Source organism: Pteropus vampyrus, unplaced genomic scaffold (assembly GCF_000151845.1).
Source record: "Pteropus vampyrus isolate Shadow unplaced genomic scaffold, Pvam_2.0 Scaffold317, whole genome shotgun sequence".
Lineage (NCBI taxonomy): Eukaryota > Metazoa > Chordata > Mammalia > Chiroptera > Pteropodidae > Pteropus > Pteropus vampyrus.
In genome coordinates this window covers 681,521-688,103 of record NW_011889098.1, presented here as the reverse complement: position 1 = coordinate 688,103, position 6,583 = coordinate 681,521, and the positions used below count along the sequence as shown (strand labels likewise).

General features: G+C 47.1%; 1 protein-coding gene across 1 annotated transcript in view; it reads left to right on the top strand.

Annotated features, from left to right (window-relative positions):
• Nucleotides 1–6,583, top strand: part of LHFPL6 (LHFPL tetraspan subfamily member 6) — a 213,987-nt gene that overhangs the window by 65,712 nt on the left and 141,692 nt on the right. The gene's annotated exons all lie outside the window — the stretch shown is intronic.

The following is a 6,583-nucleotide window of genomic DNA, read 5'->3' as shown; positions in this document are numbered from 1 at the left end:
GGAGCAGGGTTAGCATTCTTCTTTAAGAAGAGGAATCTGACATTAGAGTGAAAAATGGTGTGGGGTGGACACATCCTGGAGGGAGGTGGGGTTACTGGGCGGGAGGCCACTGCAACTCTCCAGGAGAGAGGGACAAAGAGAAGGGGGTCTGGGGGTAATTTCCAGAATGTCTATGTTCTACAGTCCTACTGTTGGTATTATATTTTGTATGCAGTCGACATGTGGGCTTTTAGAAACACCAACCAATAAGAAAAGGTCAAAAAGCAGAAGCGCACGACCACGCTTGGAAATACAAAAGCCAGGTCTGTTTCCATGGTTGCCTTTGACAGTCGTGGGTGAAGTGCATCCAACGGTTCTTCACCGGCTTAGCTCGCGCCACGTGGCCTTTTGTCCCTTAATGCTCCTTCCTTAGGGCCGCATGACGAAATGGTGTCCTGGAAAGTGTTATTTGTTCAGCACAAGCTATTTCCATTGTAGTCGAATTTTCCGTGCTCTTCCTGTGGTGGGTGAACTTCTGTTAGCTTTGCAAGGCCTCCAGGTGACACGTGCCCTTGGCGGTTCACGGGGAGCTGGGGGCCCTGGAGGGAATTGACACGGAGTCCAGCTCGCTCTCGGCGCCGAAGGCTCGGGGTCTGTGAATTCCTGACTTAACGTCTGTGTGGTTCACTTTCCTATCTAGATGAACGAGCTCGCCTCGGCCCCGCGTTGGTGTTTGGACTTGGGCTGTCTGGAACCTTAACAGAGGCGAGCCTCAGGGCACTTTGTTAGTTTAAAATAACCTCTTCCATTTTATATAGATGTGCTGTAATGTTTTTCTCGGTTTTAAAATTTCGATATGTCCACAGCTATCTATTCAGAGACAATGCGGTTCACCAATTCTCATTTGCATAAATGCCATTTCTACCAGTACGGCCTCTTTTTCTATTACAAACTAGATGCAATTTATCCAGAAAAAAGAAAAGTATGTTGAATAAGAGTGTGTCACTGGGGTATGGGCCATGTCTACATTGTTTTTGATACTTGCTCTTAAGTTATGCCGATAAGCTTTCCTCATACAGATCACTGAGAAAAAGCTGTCGTGTGTTCATTAGCTGTAATGCATGATCCTGGCATGAGTTTGATGTGCAAATGAAGGTTCTGTGAAAGGCTGAGACAGGTAGGTATGTACTGCCCGTGATGCTGTGGATGCCTCACGAGTGCCACCCGTTTACAGTTTTTCATTCGCCGAATGTCTCCCTGTCTCCGGCAAGCAGCAGGCAGTGCTCTGGAGTCTCTGCTCGATTCTGTAATCGGCGCTGCGCTTCTGACAGAGAAGGTCCCATAAGGAGGCTTCTTCGTCTCTAATGCTGGGAGTCTGGACTCTCACTACACATTTTAGCATCTTTTCCATAGGTGCTTTCCCGGATTCAGCCTTAGGTGTCCCGCGTTCATTCGACTGCCTCGTCGGGGCTTTCGTTCGCCTGGTTTTGGGTGTGTGCGGAGGGCGTTTTTCCTATAAGATGCCAAGTGCTTGGTGCCCTTCGGGTCCGTGGCCTGCGATGACTCTGATCTGATTACCCACATTGGAATGCTTCCAGAGATGGCATGTCCCCTCATCGCCGGTGAGAGTAAGTTCAAGTTCCTAGGCGGATCCGATGCTCCGGAGCGCCCTGCCTTGTCCCTCAGGCACGTCTCTGCCTGCACAGCCCCCTGCCCTGCTCCGTTCCCAGAGGGGAGCTGGGCTGCTGCGGTCTCCGTGCCTTCATGTTCACCTAAAGCAACCCTCCTCATTCATCCAGTAATGCGACAGTTATTGATCGAGCACCCACTATGCATCGTGTGTTACGCTCAGCGCATAGAAAATGCTCGATTACCGTCTCGAATGTACTAAGTCGATCACCGCAAAAGACTTAGCATACGGTTACTTCTTTCACGATACTTTCTCCTTCATGGCACTTCGTGCAAAACTTTTAAATAATCACTTTGTTTTTGTTTACATCGCCTCGTGGGTCCTTACTCTTACCTGTGCGTTTTCTGCCTCTGGGCTGAAGTCCTCTGGGTACCTCGGGTACAAGATCTCGTTTTTTTATTTGTTCCCTAACAAATAGGTCAGGAAATTGGAAAGAGCAAAGGTCGCAGAATGGGCCAAATTCCAGCTTCGCCTCTTACTCGCTGGCTCAGTTCATCAACTTCTAAACCCTGGATCCCTCACTTGTGTCCTGGAGATAAGAACCTGAAATTAAATCGGTCCAGCGAGGCTCATTTGTTTTCATGTGTCCTTAGATTTCGAATGAGAGCGTTTTCGTACGTGTTCACTGCAGTGCCTTCCACGCCGAGTGTGAACACACCGACGTGTCACACACGAGCAGTGTGCTCCTCTCCCTTTCCTGTGACTTTCGGCACAGCAGGAACTAAGGAATGTGTGTCGCCTAAGTGGACAGAGCACACAGGGTTTCTACCGTTAAATATATTTCAGTAGAAATGAGAGAATTGGTGTAAATTTTGTATATTATTTCTTGGCAGTGACATCTCTGCTAATCGGGCACTGGGTGACAGTGACCGTGCCTTCCAGCTGCCTCAAACAGCTAACTGGCACTGCCTCAGCCATCTCTCTCTCTTTTGACAAAAGAGAGTAATTATTTGAAAATCTAGTCATTTACATTTTTTTTTCCTTCCAAAGAATCTAAGCAACACCAGAAATAAATGTATTGTTCCTTCTGTGTTAATTCTTCTGGCCAAACATGAAAATGTATTTAAAGGGAATTCCTGGAAGACTATCTGGGGACCTGAAAATAATAATTATGGTTTTATTTTAAGCTTGTCAAGTGGGGTGACAAGTGCAAGAATTGTAGCCCAGATGTACGGGAAGTGGCTCATAAATTCTGTCTCCCACTACGTTTTACCTTGCCTGCCACTCTCTCTAAAATGGAAATAATTTTATGGAGAAAAATGAGAAAATTCTACTTTTATTTGTAAAGGTGAAACTACGGTGAATGACATTTACAGGAACACTTGTCTATTTCAGTGGCTTTCTTCTGGGAGGGAAGGATGCCCTGGGGCCTGGCCCTCAGGCTCCTTGGGATGCTGCCGAGCCTGCCGTCATGCTTCTCTTTGGGGAGAGAGGCACCGAAGGTGACCAGGGACCCGAGAAGTCCTTTATGTTCTGTTTCTGAGTCAACATGAGCAATATTCGGAGGCTCAGCTCTTTTCCATCAGCGGGGAGATGAGGGACTAGTTAGTTGAGGGGTGAGCAGTAAGCATCCCCACTGAGCAGCAGATTCGTCCCGGCTTGGGGGAGCGGGGGGGGGTGGTGGGCAGGACAGCACCAGAGTGTACTAGTGAGTGTGGGGCTGGCCTGGACGCTGAGGCCCAGAGTGGGAGACGTGCCAGATCGTCCTTCTGCTTCGGTTCTGGCTTGATTCACGGTGTGGGCTGCTGCATCCTCCATGTCACCCTCAGCGAAGGCCAAACCGTGGCTCTCTCTTTGAAGGGTCATCTCAAGAGGAAGGAGATGAAATTCTGTGTGATTCGGAACTGGACCACGAGCTACCGAATCTGTACAAAATACGAGACAGATCAGATACTAAGCTTATGTTTTCTACCTTAAATGTTTATGACTGTGAATCTCGTTTCTAACAGAAGTAACGGGAGGTTCTTAAATCTGTAACTCCGACATCTTGGTTGACCTCCTGCCCTGTGCAGGGAGGTTTCTGGGATGTAAATAAAGAGAAGCCCGAGAGGATGTCCCTGTCCTACTGACTCTGTCATCTATTCGGGAAAGCTAAAAGCAACTGTTAAAACTAAGTCGGTCACAAGGAAAATAACCGTGTCACTAGAAGCAGCCCTCAGAGTCACACCAACACGGGCGAGTTCTTGGGTTCAGCACAGAACTTGGAGCCTGATGGTCTGTTCCGACCACAGAACATTAAACGGGTTCTGCTCCTGGGAGCACAGCGTCATCCTGTGGAACCGACTCAAGGACGTAGGTCCAACTCCAGCAGCGCAAATCTGTCACAGGAAACGAAGAAGAGATAATCCCAGAGATGTCGTCAGCGGCTCAAGGTGGTGGAATTTAGCGTTCATTACACTGTGGAGCATACACTTTTTTTTTTTTTTGGACAACAGATGGAGCCATGTTGTTCATAGTTCAAAGATGGACAAGAGCCAGAAATCTCTTATTAATATGAAGTCACCCCCCTAAAGCTATCACAGTCTCTTCCCTAAGTACTACGCTTGCATCCCACAAAGCTCTCCTGGCTTTATTTCGTGATATTATTTCATGATATTATACATGGCTTTGTCTGAAGGTAGATCACTCCAGGCAACAGTACGAAGGTCGAAAGTCTAAGGTCTCTTCGCTAGGCGAAGACGGGAAGGTTCTGTGGGCTGGGATTAGCTGAGGGAAAGCACCCCGTTATGGTTGAATGAAAAAGAACATAAAAGCTTTAACCCAGAATGCTAACTTTTAGATATTTATTCTTTTTAGTGTATCAGAAGTCACTGAGCCATATAAGTACCAGCACTTACTAGAATTTATTCTAGTTCCACTATATGCTACTCCCCAGACTAGGGTCTTGACATACAATTGGAAAAGTTTCTTTCTGGAGCCTTCATCAGTCAGTATATAGGTGTTGTCTATTTAATAAGACGATTCGTAGTGTCTGTGTGTTTGGCGGTGTGATAATGCGTGGATTTATTCCTAAGCAATAGGAAGATAATGTCATGAAACTGTCAATAGAGGAAGGCGAGAGACTTCATTGCAAATGGCAGGACTTGGTTCTACCCAGGATGCTGCGTTTGTTAAGGGCCGTTTCCTCTGGGACCACCAGTGAGAAGCATTTCTTTTGACTTTCCTATATCCACTGAGTTTTAAGTAAAACGAGGGGAAGTTATTATTGAGAATTAGTAACCTTGAGAGTTTTGTGAAGATTATGCTTTTGTTGTGTTGACGATAAAACATGTCTTTTGTGTGAATGGTACATTGGTTTCTATCATACGGTTATGAGTGTTTCCTATTGGATCAGCTTAAAAAGAAAAAAGCCTCTTCAATACATGACGTGACTTTTGGGTACATGTCTCTGGCCTGGCCATCCTCAGTTTTTTATCGTCTTTGTTCTTCAGTGTCAAAGCTCATGAAGAAGATGCAAGGTCATGTGGGCACTTAAATAGCAGTCCCCAGTCACCTCCCTTTCCAGTGGCTCAGTGTTATTTAAATTAACCCTTGAGTGGCTCCTCTGGAATTAGTAAATAAATTAAACTTATTACAATTGGATGTGAAGGCTTAAGATACTAAATGCAGAGAAATTCATTACCGAACGGGTTAATATCCTTCCAGAAATACAAAAGATGTTCTTAGGAAATTAGTTATCTTATTATCTCCTTTCATATAAATCAGAAAGAGAACAATGTCACAGTGCTTTTCACTTTCCAAACTCAAGCGTTAAAAAGACAATATCTTTTCTCGGGTAGTGATTCCAGAAATAAACCCAAGATAAGGGTCTGTCACGAAAATGACTTTTAAAAGGATCCGAAAGGTAGGGGGGAAAAAAAAAAAGAAAAAAGAAACAGGCTGCTCAAAGAGTTACACCAAGGACGGAAGGACAGAAGTTGGTGGCTCCTGGGCCGCCTTCTGCCCGGGGACGGCGGCCCCTGCCGGCTCCTTCGCACGGAGCTCAGATGCCCCGAGCGCTCAGCAGAGGCGGTTCCCAGATGCAGTTTCCTTTTCCTGAGTCGTGGTCTCTTTCATGTCTGTCAACTGAGCTCATTTTCTAATCGTCGCTTCATCGTCGGTGGAGCCACGTTACCACTCCCGGGAGAGAAGTAGAATTATCCAGGGGGTTTTGTTTCTTTTGCTGATTCTATAGCCTCATCATGGCGTGGACCCCAGACTGGGATGAGCCCCCAGTTAAAGGCTGTGTTTCGCATCCCTGTCTACTTACTTAAAATACTTTCGACATTTGTTATTTCTGTGCCTGGCTGTGCTGAGGTGCACTTCCCCTGAGGCCCGTGGGCGGAGGCCCGTTTGTCTCACCCCACCACGAGATCCGTGATGAATTCTCTCTCAGACATGAAGACCGAGGGACACTGGAAGTGGGAGAGAGTAGATCCGGGTTGCGGGAACGGGGAAGGGTGCACCTCCATGGGACTACGCCAGCCGAACCTTAAAGGGGACAGAGGGGCTCGTGTGGCCGAGAGCACATTGCCTGGATGCACGTGGACAGACTCATGGAGGCCGTGTGCAGGGCAGGGGGAGGCATCTGCTCTGGCTTGTGAAGCGTGGGGCCCACGTCAGCGTGCGGTGTCATTATTGATGAGCTCGGTTGTGGACTGACATGGAGCGTGGACTTGGCCATGCTGACACAGTGTGTGGTCAGAAGCATGGACCCTGGAGCCAGACTGCTTGGGCTTGAGTCCTGCTGTGCCCCTTCTGGCCATGTAACCGTAGGTAACTGAGGAGAATCTTCTGTGCCTCAGTTTACCTATCTGCAAAACGAAGTGAAAATATCAATTATCTTTTAAGGTTTTTGTGAAGATGAATGGAGTTACTACTCGTTCAGCACCTACAGGATGCTTGCACTTCGGTGTTAAGTGCTTCTTAAAGAGA